Genomic DNA, 14092 nt, shown 5'->3' on the forward strand with positions numbered 1-14092 from the left:
TTTCACATTATTTATATTTTCATTATTAATTAAAGTGCTGCCAAGAAGCCTACCCATTTCATGGAAAATGAATTTAAAAAAAATGCACTGGTTTTTAAAATTGACCTTTGTGCTCTATCTTAATATCTTAAAGTAACATTTTTAAAGGGGTTTCACTTTGATCAGCTCTTTTTAATTAACTTTAGAAATGTGAGTGTTTTATAATATAGTCTATATCTTTTTTATTATTATTATTTAGCTATTAACACTTATATTTTACCTTCAACAGCCCATTATCAGATTTCTATCAAGACAGGTTTTGGTATATACCAAAGATCTTGATACATCTAGCAAGCAGTTAACCTCTTACCCCACACCCTCCTGTAACTGTGATTATGATGAATGAGTGGTTAGTTCTAAGCAATTCTGTTTTATGTCAATAAATGAATCAAACAGCCATTGGTATGTGTGCATTAGGAAGACAGAGAGAAAATGAAGCTGTCTGTGGGCACTTTATAACCCTTACCCTTTTAAGTAATATGATTCAAAAAGTTAATGCTCACATCAACTGTTAGTATTCCCCGTCCGCACCACAGAATAAGAAATCCTTTGTGTCATTTACAAAGAATAAGAAATACCCTGTATAATTTACTACTCACAGTGTGGCTGGAACAAAGTTTTCTTTACAGGTTTGCTAAGATCTAACTGTTAAGTGACCTAAGGCTTTGGTTTTGTGACAAACAATCATTTCTTCCAAGAATATTCTGTAAACGCCAATCACTTGCAGAAAACCTCTAGGACTCTGTCCAGGTATGGACTTGTACAAATAGTTGGCTTCCATGTTCTTATTTCAGCTTGTTAGCACAAATATTTCCTAACAGATTCCTCTCTCTCAAGATTGCATGCAACTTGAATGGCATATTTCATTCTTGCAAAAAATAGAAATGTTTAGATGAGGATTTCCATTTTTTTGCTTAGTGATTTTGCAAAGGTTTTTTTAGACAGCAGATGTATCTCATGCATCACACGTATGGAGCAGCAATGGAACAAGGAGATCCTCACATTCAAAGCATGGCAATGCTTTGAAAGAGCATCTCCAGCAGCAGCTTCTTTAAATGGTTAAACTTCATCAAAAAGTAGGCAAAGATCACACATCTCTGTGCAGTATATCAGAAGCTGGTTGGATGGCTCTCGCCCCCTCAGTGGTGTCTTTATTTTAGCAGTTCTAAAGGCTCTGATAAGCATGACAGCACAATAAACCCTTTGGATTTATGTGGATGCAAATTGTTATGTTGTATGTTTTCTCTTGTGACATGCATTCCATTATTTGTAAGAAACTGAACAACGTTTCTGTTCTATGTTAAAAATCAAAATAGTAGTCTAGGTATGCTATTTGCTTATTATAAGAAAATCTGGCTAAAATGAATACAATGCATATTGCTTCCACAACATGAGCATACTGTATACCTATTCATTTTTTTTTACTTACTACAAAGAAACAGTCTGTACAGTCAATAGACCAGCAGCCAAAATAACATCTGCTGCACTCAGAAGGTAAATGAGAACTTAGATAGGAACATGCTTCCGTGTAACAGACACTCCTTCTACTAAGAGAACCAGAAGTCCCTACCACAACCACACAGCTTTGGAAAAATTCATACAGGGAGTCCACCAGACATCCCATCTAGAAGCAAAGGTGGGAGGGGCATGAGACTCTTAGAGACTGAAAACCAAATAAAATTTGTGGTAGTTTTGCTTGGACTTCTGTCCTGTTCTCACCAAAAGTGAGAAGTTTATTGCAGTCACCTCTCTCTCTCCTTCAGTCCTTTTTTCTTACACTTTCTGCTCTTCAGGTGAAACTACACAGCATTGGAAGGATGCAAGTATGCTTCCATTTGACCCACACTGGCAAATGTACTTGGGCATCCAGGCAGATGGCATTACTCAAGTGTAAAGAAGTGTCCTTCTCCTTTCTATTTTGTTTCTACACAACTGATTATCTCTTTAAAATGTCTAAAATACGTGTATTTTATACAGAAGCTTTTTCAGACAAGAAAAATCTCCAGTGCGGTTGTCTTGCGTTTGTATTTATTTATACCTCATGTTATATGCTGGAACTTTGTATATTAGAAAATTTGTGTGCTGCTGTACTGTAAGCATTGCATAAAACCAGTAAGATTGGGAATAGTTTCCCACTATAGCAGATTTTATATTCACCATTTGTAAAATAATCCCAGGAAAACAAAGCTTCAAATTGCTGAGAGGCTACTTGGTATGGTATGACCACATCATTTTACATTGTTATGTCACAAATGTTAGCTGGAAAGCAGACAGAAGAGGAAAAAGACCTCTGGTACCTCCAGCACACCCCATGTTGAGCACCTCTGGATGTTGCAGAAAATAGAGCTTCCAGCAAGGCACCACTTTGTTTCCTTAATAGGAATTTTGAATGAGTTCCATCCATAAAGAGGTGATGCTCTGATACACACCTCCTTGACCAAAATGAACAACTGGATATTAAGAAGAGAAAAATTGAGATCAAGTTTTTATAAACTGAGTCCACCATATTGCTTAGCTAGCAAGTACAGACACAGTATTCTCCCAAATAAACCGGACTTCAGAATAACATCAGATATTCCCAATTAAACCTGTAAAGCTAAGTAGTGCCAAAGCCACATGCCTTCACTTGCCCCAAATAAGCTATGCTTCTTTCACTTTATCATGTAAATAGTCACAAATTAGGAGGCTTTTTTATTATTATTAAAGCACAAATCTATTTGGTCAGATGCTCCACGCTGTAACTGAACACAGTCCCTAAGTTTTAAATAGAACCATTCCAAGTAAACCAAGTATAAAAATTGCCTTAAAAATAAAACTGAGGAAAAACATTAAATACTGAGTTTGAATCAAAATGTACCCTCTGACCATGTGCTATCAGATGAAGTGCTTGAAAAGATTGTTTACCTACTTACACTATCAGGTTTTTTGTGTTATGATGTGTGTGCATGTGCGTGCCCCTTAAGTGTTTCTATTTTTGTTGTTAAACCTTTCCAAAAAATGCTGCTGTTTGTTTTTAAAGTGATTTGATTTTAGTTTCAAAGCCAATTATATTATTTTCACCATATTTTCAATGCAGGCTTTTCATTGAAGAGCAGTTCTAGAGAGACACTGAAGTTTTATGGGCTCTACCACCATTCATTTCAGAGTTTTTTCCCCCCTTTGTCACTGTTTTCACTTTACACACAAGTCACAATAAAATATTTGCACAGAAACTGAACCGTTAATAAAGAGGTATATACAACTCCTGATCTACAAGTATAATTCATTTTACATGCAGTTATTAGAGGATATTTATTTTACCTTCTATAACTTTAAATAACCATTGCAGTTTACTACTGGACAAACCTACTTGAGAAGGACAGATAAATAAATTAAACCCACATTCTTGAAAAAAGTAACCTTTAGTTAGGACAATTACTCTGTGGGCATAACACAAAAGCACAAATGTCACATTTTCCATGAAATTTACTTTTGTATGAATCATCAATCCTGTTTTCTCCTGAACAAAAGTAGCCAAATATGACAACAAAAAAAGTTGTCTGAACTGGATGATCCAAGTAATTACATGTTACAGCAGAATGCATTTATGACAAAACTTTCAAAAATTTGAGGAAAAAGTTATTATAGCCCCTGGTTGAAATAGCTTTGGTATAGACCTATAGCACTATTTTGCTGATCTTGCTGTATTCCTTTATAAAAAATACGAAGTTTCAAAAATCAATCTTCCTAGTGTCAATTTACACTCCTTCCATTTCGAGTATAGATCAAACAAATACACTACAAATACACACCCAAGTACTATAGTGTAACATTAAAAATGGTATACACTTCTCATTAGCATTGTTAAAGTGCTGCTTTAAATCGAATTTTCTCAAAACTCTTTATATATGCAAACCTTTTGTCTTCCACACCAACCCCCAAAGCTCTCATCTTATATAGTATCATCTCCTTAGGGCCTTTTTGTTCATCCTCAAGTCCCGATTCTGTTCTCATCAGCTTCCAGAGTCACCTCACACGAAAAAGTATTTGCAGAAATCAAACCTTTAAATTGACAGAAACTTGAAATAACAGCATGCCCTACTAGTCTACAGAGCACAGTGAAAATTTATGACACTATACTTATTACTGTTGCTGAATACCATGAGTCTGTATCTGCTGAAGTGATGTATATTATGTAAAGAATATTTTCAAGTTTGGAGAGGTACAATATAGATGATTTAAGCAGATCTAAACCTGTATTAATGTAGAATGTATACTTCAATCCTGTTTTCATTATGTGAGGAGACACTGGGCTGTATCACTTAGTTGTACATCCTACGTTTTATTTTCAGCTTATGTGAATGTAGGATGTGTATGTTCCCAGATATACAGTGCTAAATACCAAAATAAGTCCTTTAATCAAAGAACATAATCACTCAGCAGTAGTATTAGCGTCTCCAGATATTCCTGTTAATACGATTCTCTGCTAATTTACAGAGAATACGTATAAAAGACTAGACTGTAGTCCATTTCATAGTCATTTCGTACAGTCATTTATTTGTCTTCTCTGGTAAGACTGCTGAACTGTGTTCCAGCTCTAATGGTCACGATATGTAAGGTGTGTTAACTCTACTAAACTTTTTCTGCAAAAGCCAGCGTACAGTTGTGTAATAACAATAGTCCATATTTTGCATTATATTTTAACTACTTATTTGGTTAACCTAAACACAAACATTGCAAAGTACATTTTATGTCAATTTTTGTCCTGTTCTCACCAGAGAACATTGCCATTGTTAACCATGACAGGCAAGACTCGGATCACAAGTCCATAGAAAACTATTAGAGTGTGTCCAAAGGAGGGTGACAAAGATGGTGAAAGGTTTAGAGTGGAAGACATATGAGGAGCAGCTTGAGGTCACTCAGATTGCTCAGCCCAGAGAAGAGCAGACTGAGGGGAGGCCTCATGGTGGCCTGCAGCTTCCTCACGAGGGGAGCGGAGGGGCAGGCGCTGAGCTCTGCTCTCTGGGGACAGCGACAGGACCCGAGGGAACGGCATGGAGCTGGGTCAGGGGAGGGTCAGGCTGGGGGTTAGGGAGAGGTTCTGCACTGAGAGGTGGTTGGGCACTGGGACAGGTTCCCCAGGGCAGTGATCACAGCACTGAGCCTGCCAGAGCTCAAGAAGAGTTTGGACAAAAGCTCTCAGACATGTGGTCTGATTTTTGGGTGGTCATGTGAAGCCAGGAGTTGGACTCGATCTTTGTGGGTCCCTTCCAACTTGGGATATTCTGTGATTCTATAATACAACTACTAAAGCACTTCATAAGTTTATTCTACTACATGTGCACGAATTAAACAATACTTAACAGCTTCTCATCCAATTAGCTTGGTACGCACAATGACATTCACTGTGAGTCTACAATAGTATTTATTCCATTGCTTTGACAAGAAAGCACACTCAATATTGAGGTATAAATAGGTATTGTTTGTACTGACTGATATATTACTGTTTCTATTCATAGATGAGAAAAAACGAGGCACGGAAAACTTAAGTGATAACTTGAAGGAAACATGAAATGGCAAAGCCTGGAAAAGTTAGAGCAATCGTCTCACTACTGATTCAGTAATCACCCCATAACCTTACACTGCCATCTCAAAGTCGCTTTTCAAAGTTAATACTTTTTTTTAATTTGTTCATTTTATTTGATAACAATATTTTCTTTAAATACGACTGACAACATTCATTAAAAAGATGCAAATGTCTACTGACCTGTAAGTGAAGGAAACTGCAAATATAATGGCAAAACCATGTATGAAAATGAACATTTGTAAAGAGGAAGGGTTAGTACAAATTGAATTCATTTCCATATTGAGAGGAGAAACAGCCATATTTTTCCCTGATGAATGTAGTTCTGTGAACATCTTTTTCCACAAATGATTGAATAAATATTTATTCATAAACTATATTTGTGACTTAAGAGAACAGGCTGCATAGATTGGTTTCATTTGTACTACATCATACAAAAGGTATTGCAATAATTTATATCATGCCAAGTCTAAGTCCCATTAGATTTTCCTTATTATACTTGACTGAAGCTGAAGACTATCCAAAACAGTAATTCTGAAAGCTTTCTATTCGTTGTGTAAATAAGTGTCTTACTCCCACATCCTCTCCTCTAACCTTCCCTTTCTCAAAGTATTTATGTAGAGGCCTAGTCCCATTTGTTCTGTTTGAACTTGAGCATATGCTGAAACATATTCTTGGGCCATGGCCTAAATGACCACACTCTCAGTCATTTTGCTGCAACCATAAAGGTCAGCTTTCTCCAGGGTAAATATAAATACATTCCCAGTTCAACAGATACTGGTTGTCCTCGCATTTCCTCCATTAACCCATGTAATAATTCCTCTAAAAGTCCTGTCAGTCTTGAATCACTGCCCCAATTCACTACTAGAAACAATTTTAATCACAACAGGAAGATGCACTGACACTGTTAGCAACAGACTCATAACTAATGTGTTGCTGTAAGCACCACTGTTCTCTCATTATTATCATAAAAAAAAAGAAACAGGAATATGCACTGTTAATTTAAGTATCTGTAAGCCCCTGCGAACAGCTGAATCTTAAGTTGGTAGCAAAAAACTACAAAAAGTTTGTAAGTAGCTGGGTATGTTCTTAATGAAAGAAGAATCTAAACTGGTGATATTACAATGGTATTTTAAAATAGTTTCCATCCTTTGCATTAAAACAGTATTAGAAAGACACACATAACAGGAAAATTAATCAATAAGTACTTACAAATACGCAAAAAAAAATCAGCCCCAGCTCCCAGAAATCACTGGTAAGTTGCTTTTGAATTCATGAAACTGACCTGAAAATTTAAAAGGGGAAAAAAAAAAGTTAAAAGAAAGCACAGAAGTGATAAATTTTACTTTTTTATTACTATAGAGTAGTTGTGATTTTTAACTATGAACTAAATAAAGCAGTACACAAGATTGTTGTCACTATTTCAGCCAAGTAATTTACACAGAATTTGTTTCCAGGAAGCCAATACCAAGAGAAACAATTATTTCATTGGTCTACATCTCACACCATAGCAACCAGTCCATTACAGCTTCTACAAACTGTCATAAATGCAAGCATGGTTATCTTTTAATAAGGAAAATAGCTTTGAGGCTTTTTTTTTTTTTTTTTTTAATGTTACAGAACATTCATTACTTTTAAAAAGTATTTTGTTAGCAGCATTTTGCAGCTCAAGTGGTTTAAATTGTTACTGTTTAGGTATGTTTAACTGGAACCCCTCTGAGGCAAAATTCATACAAAAAGATAGACTGACAATTTTGTTCTCCTATGGTCTAGATCCTGGTTAGAAGCTTAGTCTAAGTACAATGTGTTCACTATAAGGCATGATTAAATCCAACATTCTTTTTCCTGCATACCCCTCAGTTCTAGCTGGAAAGGTAACAGATGCAACTCAAACCCACAGAGCTTGCCTTATAAAATTCTTTAACTAGCACAATGACTCACTTTATGCCTCTAAATATCCATGGTTTCCTCTCTCCAGAACCCCCATGCATTAGAAGGTAGTTCAGTAGTTTATTTTTATTGTTTGGTCTACATACAGCACATTTTTAGTTCTTAGGAAAACAAAGAAACTTTGTTGCAGAGCCCTTGTTTTCTTTCCAAAATGTGAGGATGGATATGGGTAACATTAAACTGAAAATAGTAATGGAGCCTGGGCAACTAGTTTAGGTCAAAACCTTTTTGTTCTCAAGGAGCTATCTGATTAATTTGCAGTTCATAAAACAGTGGGTGTAGGCTTAGTTTAAAAACATGTAACTATATTTAAGATGAAATCATCGTTTTTGTTAGCCTCCAGTAATCTTTAAGAAACACCTTCCCACAACATTTCTGTATCCTAAAGTGCACCAGCCAGTACTGTGCATTGCCTAGAGACAAGGAGAGAATACCAAACTTATCTTGATGTAGAATATCCTCCTTATTTCATACACCCACCCTGAAGTGCATATTATTCATTCCAACCAAGCCCTCCCCCATCCCAAAAGTACACATTTAATTGTGTCTTCTCTCCTGTAATACCAACAGAAAGTCAACAAATCTCATTTGCTGTATCAATGCTGTGTTATTATATATTTTAAAAGCAAGCCTGAATCTCATTATCAGCTGATTTATGCCATTAGTGTGCTTCGGAGCCACCAATTAAACAAGGACAGTGGTTCATAAGGTCACAGTTAATTAATCCGAAAGAGTATAAATACACTTTAATGCACACCACCTCATGTAGAGAATTTAGGAACAAAGCACCAAACCTTTATTCTGGGCAAGCAATTAGGGGGAAAGGTTAAATATACAAAATTTAAAATTTAGCTTTAGCATTCTGTTAATCTATCAGGAAGAATTTTAGCTTGGTTTAAAAAAAAAAAATGCAGAATATAATGTATGTGAAGCGTTGATTCTTAAAGTAACAATGTGAATAAGACAGACAGCACAGGGCCAACTATGCCTGATGATCGTGAGTAAATTAGGGCTTTTTGCTCAGATAACACCTAGGAACTGGCAATCAGCTGTGGACTTAGCCAGTATGCAGCTGCTCACGGTGGGAAAACAAAAACCCAACCCCAAACAGCATTCTTCTCAAAATAGACTCATCTGAGCTAGACTGTTGTATTTAGTAAATCATACAAAACTATCAAAAATGACTTTTCTTTCAACCACATTTCCTTGGTAAATGTAATAAAATAGTGCATTTTGTATAGTGCATTCAAAAGAAATCAAGTAAGAGTTCAGTAAAAAGAGTATTCTGCCAGCACAACCAGAGTCCAAGTAAAATTATGAAAACACTAATTGATCAGAAACAGTTATTTAAAGTGAAAAGTCAAGTATGAGATACCTAAGGTTTATAGGGAGGAAAATGACACCTGTTTTTTCACTACCTTGACTCATTTTACCTCGCACAGTTCCTGGCTCAAAAGATAGACAATATAGCTAAAACAGACATTCACACACAAACCCTCATGACCTAATTAGATGAAATACTTTTTTTTTTTTAATATCTGCAGTTCTATACTCTATCAATGAGCCTTGTATCATTTAGTTCTTATTTTAGAATTCCAGTTTTGTGTGGTTTTTTTTAGCTTAAAAAAATAACTCTCCTTTTCCATATAAAAAGCTCTCTGTCCATCAAACATTAACATCATAAAATTTCTATCAGCTATATTCTATACAATGTGTATAATTAAATATAAATGTATGCTATAAGTAAGATAAACCGAATGCCTACTACACGGGTCAGCAGCTGTGCCACGTAGATTTTTGCACCTGTCCCTGCAATCGATAAAAGACTCACACCATGCTTTTAAAGGTGTCTGGGAGGCCAGCTCCCACTGACGCTGAGAAGAAAGACCTATCCCTTTCAGAAGCCTAGCTCTTATTCTATTAGCTTAAACCACTTTTATATTCACTTTTGATGTCTGAAGCTGAGCTCCAAGTGGCTACACAGGTAAAGAGTTGCTGCAGAAATATATACAAGAACAAAGTTTTCTTTAAAATATTCTGTTGATTCAATTGGTACAAGTCCCATCAGAAACTTTCCTCAGCTATTTTGTAGTCAGAATGCTCTCAAACCATTCTCAGTACCTGCAATTTCTGCAGGTATTTTACATGCTTGTTTGGAAAGTTTCTGGCATCCTTATCAGTGACAAGCTCTCCTAGACCCACTATGAAAGGAGAAAAGCAAAGCTGTAAGAGCAACCTATGCAATGATGTCAGGCACCTTTTGCTTGTCTTGCAAATGCATATTGAGATCAACAGAACCCTAGACATAAAACAGTTTAGGAACATCAGTAGGTGACCACAGGATCTTGTGTGCTCTAACTGTTATGAGCCAAAGAAAATTCCATAAATAGCAGAATTTATTTATTTATGCAGTCACTTATAAAATAGTCTTCTATCCTCCCAAACAGTCAGCTCTAATAATTTCAAGAGATTTCTGTTTGCACAATAAAAGATTTTACCACCTTTGAAAAGCAGAAAAAATTGTTCATTCTATAAAATCTTTCATTAAAATTTTCTGATTCTTCTAAGATACAGCTTCTACAGGTAGTGTGTATTTTCTGTGCACAGTGAGAAGTGAGCATGAAGGAAGGAGGCAAGTAAAAAATGGAAGCAGTTATTTAGTAAAAAGCATGGCATCATGTTATATCATTTGAGAATGTGGCCTATCATTGTGGGCTGCTAGGACTAAAATACGTACCATTCAACAACAGTTAAAAAACTATTTTCAGAACTATAGTATGATGTGAAATGAGAAGAAGGAATAATGCTGAAATGAAGTTATACATTTAGGGCCTGAATCACATCTCAATTTCACACACTGAATGTGCAAAATTCCACAATTAAAACAACATTAATGACCTGTAAGCCCATAGCCACAATCACAGAAATGAACGGGCAGAAGGTTGATTATGATGAGATCCTTTGAGTTGGATTTCTAAAAAGTTTACTTAATTGAGGTAAAGGGCACAGTTTCAAGATGAATCCTTGAAGAATGGTTTACTTGCACACAGAAAATTCTTCATACACAACCATTTTGAAACAAGAAAGTGAACACAGTAATTAACCACTATAGATGAGACTTTCTACAGAAGACAAGGGAATTCCTGTTATCTTCTTTTTTTCTTCCTTTTTTTTTTTTTTGGTCATTTCTCTTCAATGGGGGGAAAGAAAAAGGGAAAGGGAAAAAGGGAAAGGGAAAAAGGGAAAGGGAAAAAGGGAAAGGGAAAAAGGGAAAGGGAAAAAGGGAAAGGGAAAAAGGGAAAGGGAAAAAGGGAAAGGGAAAGGGAAAGGGAAAAAGGGAAAGGGAAAGGGAAAGGGAAAGGGAAAGGGAAAGGGAAAGGGAAAGGGGGAAAGGGAAAGGGAAAGGGAAAGGGAAAGGGAAAGGGAAAGGGAAAGGGAAAGGGAAAGGGAAAGGGAAAGGGAAAGGGGGAAAGGGAAAGGGGGAAAGGGAAAGGGAAAGGGAAAGGGAAAGGGGGAAAGGGAAAGGGAAAGGGAAAGGGAAAGGGAAAGGGGGAAAGGGAAAGGGAAAGGGAAAGGGAAAGGGAAAGGGAAAGGGAAAGGGAAAGGGAAAGGGAAAAAGGGAAAGGGAAAGGGAAAGGGAAAGGGAAAGGGAAAGGGAAAGGGAAAGGGAAAGGGGGAAAGGGAAAGGGAAAGGGAAAGGGAAAGGGAAAGGGAAAGGGAAAGGGAAAGGGAAAGGGAAAGGGAAAGGGAAAGGGAAAGGGAAAGGGAAAGGGAAAGGGAAAGGGAAAGGGAAAGGGAAAGGGAAAGGGAAAGGGAAAGGGAAAGGGAAAGGGAAAGGGAAAGGGAAAGGGAAAGGGAAAGGGAAAGGGAAAGGGAAAGGGAAAGGGAAAGGGAAAGGGAAAGGGAAAGGGAAAGGGAAAGGGAAAGGGAAAGGGAAAGGGAAAGGGAAAGGGAAAGGGAAAGGGAAAGGGAAAGGGAAAGGGGGGTTGTATACCTACTACTTTTCATTTTATAATAGTCTCTGCAATGATCCTCATTTCAATTTTTGCACCCTGCAACAGAGATCGCAGCCAAATGATCTACCAAAAGAGGAATCAGGGCACACCACCTGTTACACCACTGGTCACTTTAAAACTTGTTGCATCATAGTGAAGTAAGAAGAACATGGTGCACACGAGGTAAACACTGGTCTCCAGACCTCTGGACTCAGCCACTTCTTTGCCAAAGATTTTCTGCAGAACCTTCAGCAAAGGAGTTTCTCTGTACTTCGTATTCTCTTATTCATAAAAAGGAACTACTACTTCTTCCTTCCATAACAGTCATACTCTACTATTCTATGTATCAGAAGCCATGATGTTGTTATTACAGAAATGAGACTCAAAAGAATACCTAAAATAGGATGCAACTCCACAGAGCTTTGCAGGGAGATGTGAGCTCACTCTGCCCACATTGGGAGACGACTGGCCACAAACCCACTCTAATCCAGTTTAGCTATGGTTAGCACTTACGTAAACTACATGACTTCAAGTTTAGAGCAGCCTCACATCTGCCTACAAAAAGCATGTCAACATACGCATACAATAGATGGTGCTTCTGTAAACTACCTCTTAAAAAAAGGAACCCCACTGCCACTTTTGCCAAACCCCACAGTGTGGTTCACAAGACAGTTGTTCCATTGTCTCTCCCAGAAGGGTATTACCCGGTAGTGGCACATGATCTTGCAGCATCCTATTATATAACTAGCTGCAAGCACTCCTCATGATCTCTTCTGTAAAGGCACATGCATTTGCAAAGTGTGCGCTGTCTTCAACGGGCAGTTCATGAAGATTTCTCTGCTGTGTGCCTGCATATCTATAAAGCATGGAATCACTACAGTGCCTGAGCACAGAACACAAAATTAAGGTCTTTTGGCTCTATCATTTTATAGCTTGGCATCAGGTTAAGACTAAAAAAGGACTAAAAAGAAGCACCGTACATGTCCAACAACTAATTTCAATGCATTGTTATACATGCCACTAAAATCATAACTAGAAAATAGCAAAAATGTTTAATTCACTCCACGGATGAAAGAAATACCTAAATATGTATTTATCCTTTCACATACAAGGAAGGAGGCTAGCATTCCAGATCTGATAAGCTCTGCACTCATACTTTCAAGCAGATAAGAACCACAAGACATATACCACACTACTTGGAAGGCTGAAGGGAGAGGAGGAACTCCAGTTATAACTCATGGATTAGAGACAGCAAAAGCCTCCACAGTGGCCTGGGGTAGGCTGCGAAGCACTGCTGGCTGCCTGCTGCCACATCAAGAGACTCAGATTTCCTGGCAGTGCCTACACCAGCCCACTGCCACTCACATGATGTAGCTATGACACAAAACCCACTTCTGAACTTCTTGTGAGCTACGTGCCATTTTAATAGCCACAGGCAGGGTCATTCCTAATCAATACGATTGAATTCATGACAACAGAGAAAGCTTTCAAAATTGGTACGTTTCTGTAGTGTTTGTATATACAGATCTGTGCACTGAGGTAACACAAGGCAAATTAAGCCCAGAATGAAAAGTTACGGCATTACAAGCCCTAAGAAATATGACTGGTATTACCAGAAACACTTCCAATGCGTGAGACTGCTAGAAGGACATATCAAATCCAGAGTTTTACAGCAAATGTGAACTGCACTTGGGAAGTTAGTCTCTACACCTAGAGTCATCAGTGTGCAGAGGACATGGCTTTGAGATAGCACCCAGGGTCACCCTTTGGAGATTTACGTTTGTCACAGCCATGGAAATCAAACACGTGAAGGCCAATACTGCAGCTCTGGCATTGACCTGCATTGTAACATTAAGCAAATTTTTGCTCTTTTCTCTCTCTGTGCCCCAAATGTACTTTCTCTGTTTGGAACGATAGCTTTTTAATCTCTTCATATGTGCTTACAGGGACTTGCAACAGTATCAGAGCCTCAGGGCTCTACTGTAATATAATCCCAAATGAGTTTTCTGGATACAACTTTAACACAAAATAATAACAATGTTTTCCTTTATTATATAATATTATCATTGTGTAATATTGCATTATGTGAGAAGAAAATGTACACCAGGAGCTGTTATCATACCACAATGACATATTTTGAAATTTAATTCAATTTAAAAAAATTAATTAAAATTAACAATACCATTAGTAGGTTTCAGTTCACTTTATCTTTTGACTACAAAACATAATGTCAGGTTCCCTGCTATTTCATATTCAGAACTATGTTTAAGGAAAGTTTACTGAAGAATTGGCTTACTTTGTCTAAAAAAGGGTAGATTCTTACAATTCAGCTGTATGACAGAAAAAGACAGTATACATAGTATAAAATGTTACTCTAACCTGTATTTAGCATGCAGTTAAGTCTCTTTAATGAACTTCACAAGATCTGAATTGGGCTAAATTGAAATTCAATTACACAACAGAATGAAATCTCATTGATTTGCCTCTACTTCAAATCAACTATCTCTATTTACAGGTAGGTACTCGTTTTATTTGCACATTTATA

General features: G+C 37.1%; 1 protein-coding gene across 22 annotated transcripts in view; it reads right to left on the reverse strand.

The window, feature by feature from the left end:
- The window catches only part of SOX6 (SRY-box transcription factor 6), a 415066-nt gene that overhangs the window by 319453 nt on the left and 81521 nt on the right, over positions 1–14092 (reverse strand). For all 22 annotated transcript variants that reach the window (XM_066997629.1, XM_066997630.1, XM_066997638.1 and 19 more), the window contains one exon: positions 6815–6887. The gene's annotated coding sequence lies outside the window, so the exon portion shown is untranslated. The remainder of the gene's footprint in view (positions 1–6814; positions 6888–14092) is intronic.

Source organism: Anser cygnoides, chromosome 5, assembly GCF_040182565.1.
Source record: "Anser cygnoides isolate HZ-2024a breed goose chromosome 5, Taihu_goose_T2T_genome, whole genome shotgun sequence".
Taxonomy (NCBI): domain Eukaryota; kingdom Metazoa; phylum Chordata; class Aves; order Anseriformes; family Anatidae; genus Anser; species Anser cygnoides.